This window comes from Rhea americana, unplaced genomic scaffold (genome assembly GCF_003343005.1).
Source record: "Rhea americana isolate MKP2758 unplaced genomic scaffold, rheAme1 scaffold_21, whole genome shotgun sequence".
In the NCBI taxonomy this organism is placed as follows: Eukaryota; Metazoa; Chordata; class Aves; order Rheiformes; family Rheidae; genus Rhea; species Rhea americana.
The window spans coordinates 2,535,029-2,544,985 of NW_028186258.1; positions in this window are offsets into that span (position 1 = coordinate 2,535,029).

Here is a 9,957-nt window from a genome sequence, read left to right on the forward strand (position 1 = left end):
AGCAGGTTTCCCCGCTCGGCCCGGAGCTCCCGTGCTCCTTCTCCTGAAGCCCGGGCGCTGACCCGCGGGGCGCGAGCGCGGCGGCGGCGGCGCGGGCCTTTTCCCGGGAGCGGGCGTCCCGGCGTGCGGGCGCGATTCCCGCCGCTCCTGCGCGGCCGCGCGGTGCTGTCCTCGCCGCCGCGCCCGGGACAGCCGCCGCAAACTCGGCGAGGCTTAATTAAATGTGAAATCGCGGCCGTTTCCTCCCGGGGCTTCGGCTCGGGATGCCGCTGGGAGGGAGCGAGGCGAGCAGGAGCGGCGGCGGGGGGCCCGCGGCAGCGGCGTGCTTCCGCTCGGGGCTCAGCCCCGCGGCGAGGCGGGTGATGCGCCTGGCGGGTTACAGGCGTGCGGGAAAAGCGGCGGCGGGAATCAACCCCGGCTCTCGTTGCCTGCAGCCGGGGACGAAGCGCTCGCCGGCGGCGAGCAGCTCTTCACCCCGCCGCCCRGCAGCGCGAGGGGACCGGGTTGCTTCTCTTCACGCCGTCTCGTCGCGTTTCCAGGTTAGAAATCCAGGACGCTCCCAAACCCGCCGAAGGAGGCGGACGGGGTGYGTGGGGCGGGAGCGATGCCGCCAAACCCGAGCGTGCTCTGGGGATTATTTATGGACCGGTTTCATCCCGTGTTTGATACCTTTCRCTGCCTAGTTCCCACCTTCCCACGGCCCCGCGTCGCAGCCGGGCCGGGGGAGCGAGCGCGGCGCTGCCGGTGGGAGCGCGGCGGCCCCGTGCTCCGCTGGAAACGAGTATCCGTAACTGCCTGGCTTGCTTCCTGCCGGTCACGACCTTCCTGTTGCCTGCACAGACGATTTTTATATTTTATTTCTTAAGTTAAATACATGTGTGTATGTAAATGCTGTATCTTGGCAGTCGCTGTTCCTCCAAACCTGCTGTTTGCCCGGGYGGCCGCTCCGCTCCCCGGGGCCTCGTAAACCCGGGTGGAGTTTGTGGGAACATGCGAAAACGTGGAGCTCTTCTTCCTTCCTCCTCCCGTCGGCCGCTGGCGCGGYGGGAGGCCGGGGGCGGCGGGTGCCTCCCGGGTCGGGGAGCTGCCGCCGCCCTCGCTGCCCCCGGAGCCGGGTTCCCGTGGAAGGAGGGGGCTCGGTTGCGGCGGGCCGCTGGCTTTTACAGCCCTGAGAACGGACCTCGGAGGAGGCTGTCTGTCCATCCGTCTGTCTGTCCCGGGGGAGCCGGCTCGCACCCGGGCAAGCGGAGCAAAGAGGCGAAGGCAAAGGGCCTGCGCGGCGCTCGGAGCAGAGCCTTCTCCCGCGGGCCGGCGTTCGCGTGGGCAAAGCGCCGGGGCAGGCAGGCGGCCGCGAGCGGCGCGGACGTGCCCTCTCCTGCCGCCGGCACGGCGTGAAAACGAGCGTGAGACGGTGGGCTCCAGCTCCGGGATTAGCAGCGACCAAACCCGAATTACCGGGGCGAGCTGAGCTCTTCCYGGACCCGTCTGAATCAAACGCTCCGTCGGTCTCCGGGCCGCCCGCGGCTCGCCGGCCCCGGCCTGGCTCCCGCAGGAGCTCTTGGTGTGCTTTGCTGCTTTCTCAATTTCTCTCCTGGATGCGGAGCCGGGCGAATAATTCGTCGTGAATAATYTGCCTCGTTAATTTATTAGCTTGACGAACGTCACTGCATTCTTTCCTCGGACTGCCCACGAGCGGATCGCARCCTTCTCAGCCCGAAGAGACTTCCTTCCCCGGATCGTTTCCGCCGGCGACGTCTGCCTCGCTCTGTTTGTTTGCAAACGCTCTGTTTGCACGTGCTGTTCGGCCAGCTCRGCCGCGGCCCCCTTGGTTCGGGCGCGCAGCTCGCTCGGCGGTCCCTGAGCCCCGGAGGGCGGCACGTAGCTCTGAGAACCAGGTTTCCGCCGTGAGCAGCTGCAGTTTTTAATTCCAAACTTGTTTTCTGCGGATATTTCCCGGTTTTCTAGCYGCTGCCGTTCCTGCAGCAAAGAGGATCCCACGGGGGGAGCAAAGGGAGAAAGCGGGGCCGGCGTGGGCCGGCCTGACAAAATCTCGCTCCGAGAAGCGGTGCAGTGGCCGGCGCAAGCCCTGCGCGCGGGCCTGGCGGAGAGATGCCTGACTTATTTGCCGATTTATTTGCRGAGCGAAACCAGGGCAGGCGCGTTAAATATTAAGGTTCCCCTTAATATCCTCGCTTCCCCTTTCCTCCAGTCTGTTTCCGCTTGTCCTTTGGAGACGGTTAACCGGAGCCGGGGGTGCTCGGGGCTGACGGCTTCCGAAGACGCCTCGCAGCCCCGCGATGCAGCGGGCACGGGCTGGGGGCGAACGGGATTTTGCCGCTGTCGCTGAAACGCGGTTTTTACGGGCGGAAGCGTCGCGCTGCGAGGCAGGGCGCGGAGGGCGAGGGTGTCGCTCCTTCCCCGCCGGCGGCTCCGCAGAGGCGTGTTTGCTGGCCGGGAGCCCTTCTCCCCGCGCCGCGCCGCGCCGCTCCGCTCCGTCCTCCCCCGGCGCTGCCGCTGCCCGCCGTCTCCGCAGGCGGTTCCCGGGGGCAGGCGCCGGTGCGTCCGTGCTGCCGCCGGCGGCCGAGCCCCGGCTCTCGCCTTGGAGCATCTGCAGTAAAAGACCCGCTCGAGGCTCTTCCTGCGGCTCCCGTCTGCGAAGCCGGGAGGTTTTAGTCTCTTCCGCGCTGATGGAGGCAACAGTCGCACGGGACGGTGCGGCGACCTTGCCGGCGGCGGGACCCCGCTGCAGCCCGTGCTGCCGCCCACCCGCTCTTCGCCTGCGCCGGCCCCCGGCGCCCTGCGGTGAATCGGGGTGGCGGGATCCCGGTGCGGGTGCGATGAGCCGCGTCGAAGCACGGCCTGGGGCAGCCCGGCCGGGAGCCGCCGGGGCTCCCGGGCGCCGAGCCGCGCCGCGGCGGGTCCCTGCGCGGGCCGCGGGGCGGGGAGGCTCCGGGTACCGTCCCCACTGGGGCAGTTTTGGGRTGCAAACGCAGGGACAAGCCGGGCTTTCCTGGGAAACGTCCTGCCACCGCCCTGCCCTTATCCAAACCCTACTCGTGGGTGCGTKCCCGGCGGGCCCTTTTCCTCCCGCCGCGGAGGATCCTGGTGCCTCCCGGCCCCGCGAATGGCCCCGGGGCCCCGCGGTACGTGTTTAGTGCACTCGGCCTTTCCCCGCGGGTCAGGCCTCTCTCTGGATCCCCTCCAAGGTTCCCGATGGTGTCTCGGGAAGGTCGAGCAGTGAAGTTCGCCCCAGGTGGAGCGGGGCCCCATAAGGGCTGGCTTTAGAGGCGAGCGTCGTTCCGGCAGACGCTCGCAGCGCGGCGGGGACGTTGCGAATCGCAGCAGTTGGCGTGCGGGGAGTCGCTCCCGAGGCTAGGAAGGGGCGCGGGAGGGGAGCCCCCCGGCCCCCCGGCCCCCCGGCCCTCGGTACGAACACCGCCGCCTTCGTCCTGCCGCCTCGGGCCCCCCTGCCTGCGCGTCCGGCAGGGACTCCCCCTTTTTCTTTCCTCCTGGCTGCTTTGGCCCATTCCCGAGGACTGAGCTGGTTCCCGCACGGGGCCCTTGGTGTCTGGGCAGCGCGGGGAGAGCAGGAGGAGGAGGAGGAGGAGGAGGAGGAGGAGGAGGAGGAGGGAGCCCTTTCTCCCAGGGCCCTGTGCCATGATCCCGCTTATTTGGGCTATCCGTAGCGTTTAACCCGGCCGCGCGGCCGCTGCCTCCTCCCTGGGCGCAGCTCGGTGTGCTCTCCGGGGAGGCGGGAGAGGAGCCGGTGGTGGCGCGGTGACTTTGGCAGCGTTTCTAGCCTGGCAAATTCGAGACGGGTCGGAAATCGGAGAGCGGATTTGGAGAATCCATCTGYGACACCGGTTCCTGCGGGGATTTGTGCGGACGCCGCCTGCCTGGGTAGCCGAACGGTGCCTAAACCCTCCGGGGCCTCCCCCAGCGCATCCCACCCCGTTCCGCTTCCAGCGAGTCCAACTTCCGTGCGAACCCGATCCCCAGTGAAACGAGCTCCTGGTGTTACTTTTTGGCCGAGTCTTCCTCGGAAGAACTCCGGGGCAAAACGAAATGAAACGGGGTCACGGGAGGGTTTAATTCAGTACAGTGTCCTTCAAGGGAAGGAAAAGTCAGACGAGGAGTTTTAAACATTTTATAAAAATATCCACATGTGCTCAGTGCAAAACTCACCGTCTTTACCTAATTTAGAAAATGACTTTATATGGAGAAATATTTAACACTGCTGTATGGAGAGGAAGAATAATGAATACGTCTGTACCAAATCGTGCTGTCATCTGAAGATCTCAAAGTGCTTTTGAAAGGGTTGGAGAGAAATAATTGTTCTTCCCTTCACTGGTTTTAGAAACTGAGGCATGGGACGAGAAAGCCATAAAAGTGCAACTTTCATGGCTAATTTTAGCCATTTGAAATCCATATCTAAGCACCTAAATAAATGGCCCGATTTTAATAGGCTCCTGGTCAAGTCTCTGGGGTAGAACCCGGAATAAGCCTGGCTCCGCAGGCTCGCAGAGGTGGGCTGGCTCCCGAGAGGGGACTGGCTCCCTTGCCTCGATTTGGCACTGCCTCTGCGAGTCTCGAAAAGACCGAAGAACAGAGGTACTGGAAGACGAAGCTAATGGGAGGGAGTTTATCTGAATTCCTTTGAACTTAAAGAAAAGGAAAAAAAAAAAAAAAAAAGGGAAGGAAAAGTCCGTGCTCAGGAGCAGTCCTGTTTTGCCCCGGTCCGTCCCTGCGCCCCAGGGGCCTGGTACGGAGCAGAGGTGCTCCGTGCTCCTCCGTCCCAGGCCGGAGCAAGTTACGGTCCGAACCGTCCGGCCGCGACGGACGGGAATCGGGGCGAGCGCGAGCTCCGGGGCCTGGGCGCTGCGCCCGAGCCGGCTCCGGCCGCGGGGCTTTCCCCGTCTTCCCTTCCCCTCAGCCTCTGCAGGCACGACTCTGCTGCCGCTCGCCCGGCGCCCTGACTTTGGTTCTTTGTGCCTGGCTTTGCTTCCTGCAAAATATCGGCCCTTTCCCCACCTCCGAATGGGGGTAGCAGGGCTGAGCGCGTTCGAGCCCGGAAGATGCTCGCCAGCCGCGTTCGCCTCGGGTCCGCACCTCTGATTTTCCGCCCGCGCCACGCTGCGAGCTGGAAGTTGCCCCGGGCTGCAACGAAGAGCTCCGGCATCGCAAGCGGCATGCAGCGGCGGCGGCGGCGAGGGACGAGCACGGGCTCGGGCCGGTCCCCGCTGGAGCCGCGCGGCGCCTGACGCTTGCAGAGCCCCGGGGAGGCGAGCGGCGCGCCGGGTCAATATTTGCAGCCGGCGGCGGCGGGGAGCTGGGCCGGGACCGTGCCCGCGCTGCACTGCGCTCGGGCGCTTGAGCCTGTTACTGCAGAATATCGCAGTATTTTTAATAAGGGTTGGTGCGGTCATTGCACTTGTTACAGGCGAAAGCAATGAGAATTTTATGAGGTGTAAATGGATGGTGAGTGCTTTAGAGCGGCTCCGTGCACGCACATACGTCCYCGCCGCCTCGCCTCGGCCCAAGCGTTTCGTCTCCGTGCAGGCTTTGCGCAAAGATAAATATTAGCACTGTGAGATGCTCTAATCCTAGTTTCTGTCTGAGTTGCTGTTGTTGTGGTTAAAAAACATTCTTCTGGCTGCCGGCTTCATTAGGACCCGGTCTCCGGGGTTCRGAGGGAAACCGGAGCAGCTGTTAATGACGGAGCAGTAATATCTAGACCTCGTTTCAAAGCAATAATGGAATTAGGAAGACGACAAACACAGATCAGTCCCGTGCCTGATGGCTTTATTTTCTGCTTCCTTCTTGCTTTTCACTTTATTAGTTAGAATTAGAACATACATTTTGCATTAGAGGGCGGATGATTAAATCACACGGGATTGGAGAGAGTTACCAGCGATGGACTAGRAAAGGGAAGTTTGAGCTTTCTCGGCCATTGCTAAGAGCTTTAGCCACAGACGGCGGCGAAGTGCGAAGCGCGTGGGGAGCAGGAGGGAAGGCTGGGGTTGCGGTGCACAGGCAGACGGGACAGCGAAGGGCAAGCGCTGGARCCTGCAGCCTTTTTAGCGAGGCTTGTGCTTTGTTATTAATGGGAAAGAAACTGCAATTTTTATTTTGTGGAAATTCTTTTGTTCCACATTAATTTTTAAAGCACGCTTTGCTCCCATTACAGCCTCCTGCTGGAGCGCGGCGCGGGGAGACTCACGGTGCGGCGCTGCCCTTTGCAGGGCCTTGCGGGGCTCGGGTTTCTCCTTCCTCTCCTGGCGTCGAGGTAGAGGAGGGAGGCGCCTCCCTGCGAAGGGGTTTTGCATTCCCGCCTCTCCCTTCGTTTCTGCCAGTCGTCGTCCAGGCCCCCGTGGGGGCCGGGGCGCGGGATGCGAGCCGTTATTAGGTGGCGTGGCCTCATTAGGGCTCGTTAGGGCTCGCGGGTCCGTCGCTCCCGGCGCTCGCAGCCCAGAGCTGGCACGCAGCATCTCCCGCTGCCGCCTCGCCGCTGCTGCAAAATTAAGAAACCTGGGGGCTATGGTGCATTTTTCAYGAAGCTTTCGGGGAGATCAGAAGCATTACAAATTAGTTGGTTTAAGCCTCTTAATGCGGTAGCCAAATAGCCTGGGTCGGAGGGTTTTCCGCGCGCGGGCGCCGCGGGGGGAGGCAGCGCGGTTTGCCGGCGGGCTCGTGGTCACGCGCCGGGGTCGAAGCCGCGCGGGCCGGCGAAGGCCCTTCCGCCCGCTGCGGGCGCAGCCGCCCGAAAACGCGGCTTTGGTCTAGCAAACGTTTCAGGAAGGGACGGGCTGGGGCGCTGGGTGACGCGGGGGCTCGTGCCGGACCGCGGAGCCCGGCGCGTGCCGGTCCCGGCGCGGAGGAGGTCGGGAAGAGCTGCAGGCTGCCGGCGCGTCAGCTTATCCGGTCCGCAGAGGTCTCTGCAYGAGGCAGACCCCGAAAGCTGTAATTTCCACCCAAATTCGCTCGAGCCGACCTCACTTGCCAGGGAACCCGTGGAGATTTGGAAGGGCTGYGGAACAGAGCCCCCGCTGCACCCCGCCGCCGCGGGGGGTCCACGGGAGCCACTGCGCCCCGCCGAGCCGCTCCTGCAGCCCCCGGCGCCGGGGGGGGGGGCAGGTCGCAGCCTCCGGCAGGATGGACGGACGGACGGACGGGTCCGTCCGTCCGGGCCTGGTGGGCGTTCGGTGCCGCTGCCGCTCGCTCCGATCCTCTTGGCAGAGGCTCCGCAGCCCGCGACGTACCCGGCTCGGTGGCGTCACAGTCCGGGGGGGAGCCCGCAGCGGGAAGCAGCCGGAGGCTTAGCGGAGGGAAGGAAGTGTTTTTAAGTAAACAGGTCTGTGGAAAAYAAAAGTGGAGAGCAGATATTTTAACTAGTGGCCTGGGAGCTGGAAATCTGGTGCGGATCTGCTTGGGCGCAAGTTGTTTCGAGTGGGGAGAGCGGCGCGCGCTGCGAACCCCTTATCCGGGAGATCCGCGCCGGGAGCGGCGGCTCGGGAAGCAGCAGCCGGGAYGGCTGGGTCCCGGTTTTGAGGGCGACCGCCGGCTCTGCTCGTGTCCTGGTCGCTCCCGGTGCTCGAGGGGACCTCCACCTCCGGCTCCCCGCGTGCAGAACGAGCGCTTTAACGCTCTTCCTGTTTCTGAAAGTTCTCCAGTGCTTACAGTGAAACACACTCACTTTTTTTTTAGTCTTTTTACGCTTTAAAATCTGAAGCGTGTGAGATAGCTTCAGTCRAATTAAGTGCTTACCCTGTAATGAAATGTCGCATTTTATGCATTGCATGTTTATTTTATGTTCGGGGGCTCTGGCGKTTTTTTTTCAGAAAGGAGAAGTTGGCTCTATTACTAAGCGAAACGTTGAAGCAGTCCACTTGGAAAACCGTCATCATCTTCAGGCTTTATAAACCCTCCCCCCGTCCCCCCCCAGTCGAAGCCAGGTCAGAAAATATAGCCAAAAATTCGTGGGTAGTTTGAGTTGACCCAAAGCTGTATTTCTTCTGCAGACCTTTGCATGGAAAGTTACACCGAGCGTTAATTAAATGCAAATCATTAAGTGGGAAGGGCTGGATCCCCTGGTGTTTCCAACTGCTCCCACTGATGCTTGCAGAAGCGTTTTTCCCGAAGGAGAGCATCGCCTCGGATATCGTTTTTTGTTTCGGCCGTTCCCGGCCCCGCGGGCCCCTCGGCAGCGGCGTTTCGGCCTCCTACCCACCCCCCCTCCGCCCCGGCTTGGTCCGCGAGGTTAAAGCGACGCCGGATTTGCGCGTGGATTTGGCCGAGCCTTTTTGCGCGGCTTGGCCGGGGTTCCTTGGGGGCTCGAGCCGGTGCCCTTCCGCGGTTAAAAAACAGCAAGGTGGGAAAGCGCAGGGCGGGTCGGACGGGGGTGCCCGGGGAGCGGGGCTCCTTCGGAGCGTCCCGCGCCCAGCTCCGAGCGGCTGGGACAGGGGCTCGCGCCGCAGCCGCCCGCCACCGCCTCCTCGCGAGCAGCCCCCCGAGCCGCCCCGTCCCTCGCTCGCCGGCTGCAGGGCTGCGCCCTTCCCAGCTTTCCTTCCCAACGCTTTCCTCGGGGCTGGGGGCGCGTTTCCCCGGCCGGGCGGCGCGGGGGGGAGGCAAGCGCGGGGAAGAGCTGGGAAGGAGCAGAACCGGTCGGGAATGCCCCCGAACTCGCTCGCGTTTCTGCAGGCCGGGCCGGCCCGCGGCGGCGGGCTCGGCGCCGGCACGTCCCTCGGCTCGGCGCCTCGACCTCCCCCTCGCCCCGGTTCCCCCCGGAGCATCCTCGGCCCGGAGAGCCGACGTCTCGGGAACGGAGCCGCGGGGTGGAAGCCGGTCGCGMGTCTCTGATGGAAACGGAGCTGATTCGCCCGGTTTCGCTGAGCGCCGGCTCCTTCTCCAGCGGCTCCGCTTTGCTCTGCGCCGCGTTTCTCCGGCCCCGCTCCGGGCGGGAATCGCCTCTCCCGGCCGAGCCGCCTCCCCCGCGGCGGCGGGCGGCGCGGGCGGCCGCGAGCGCAGCTCCTGCCCGCGCTTCCTCCGCCCCGGCCGGGCTCCGCGCTCCCGTGCTGGCTCTTCCTGGCTTCCTGCCGCCCGCCTGTTGGGGCGACCAGGGAGCTGCYGAATTAACCAGCGGCCGCGGTCGACCCGGCAGAGCCGTAACGTCTCCTGCCCCGGCCGAATCTTTCACGCGCCCGCCTCGCGCAGCCTTAGCGGCGTGGGATTCGGTGCCGGCGGGGCTCGAGAGCCGCCGGGCAGGCGTGGGACTAGAGCCCGCCGCCGCGGGGCTGGGGGGGCCCGCGGGCCGAGGGCGCCGGGGGCCGAAAGCGGCGCTCGCCCCGCTCCCGGGAGGCGCTTCCAGCGGGGGGGGGCTTCCCCCTGCGCGGATTTGGGGGGCTCTGGCCGTGCGGGAGGGATTTTTCCGAGTTGGTGCATCGTGTGGTTTGGGCTCCTTCCCCCAGGGAGCGAGGAAGGAGGAGGAGGAGGAGGAGGAGGAGGAGGGGGGGGGCCGCCCCCGCTCCGCGCGCTTGCAGAGCGCCTGCCTTGCCCGGGCTCGGAAGCCTCCGGGGCGGCGGCGGCGGCGGCTCCCGCTGCCCGCTCTCGCCCGGGGCCGGGCGCACGAGCCCCGGGCGGCCGCGCGCTGCCGCCGCCTCCCGAGCCTCCGTCGCTTCTCAAGCCGTTACATAAATCCGCTTTTATACCCGCCGTGCGGACGTCACCGAAGCTCCGGCCGTACCCGTACCATCACCGTTCCCATGGAAACCAGCATACTTCCAAGGGGGGAAAAGTAGAAGGAGACTAAAAAAAGGACAAAGAAAGAACAAAATAAGACAAATATGTGACAGAGCCCAACCGCGTGCCGGCGGAGGAAGCGATGAGGCTTGCGCCGCGCCGTGCTTGGGGAGCCTTGCATAACGCTTCGAGCGCGGCGGCGAGCCGGCCGGGGCGGCGCGC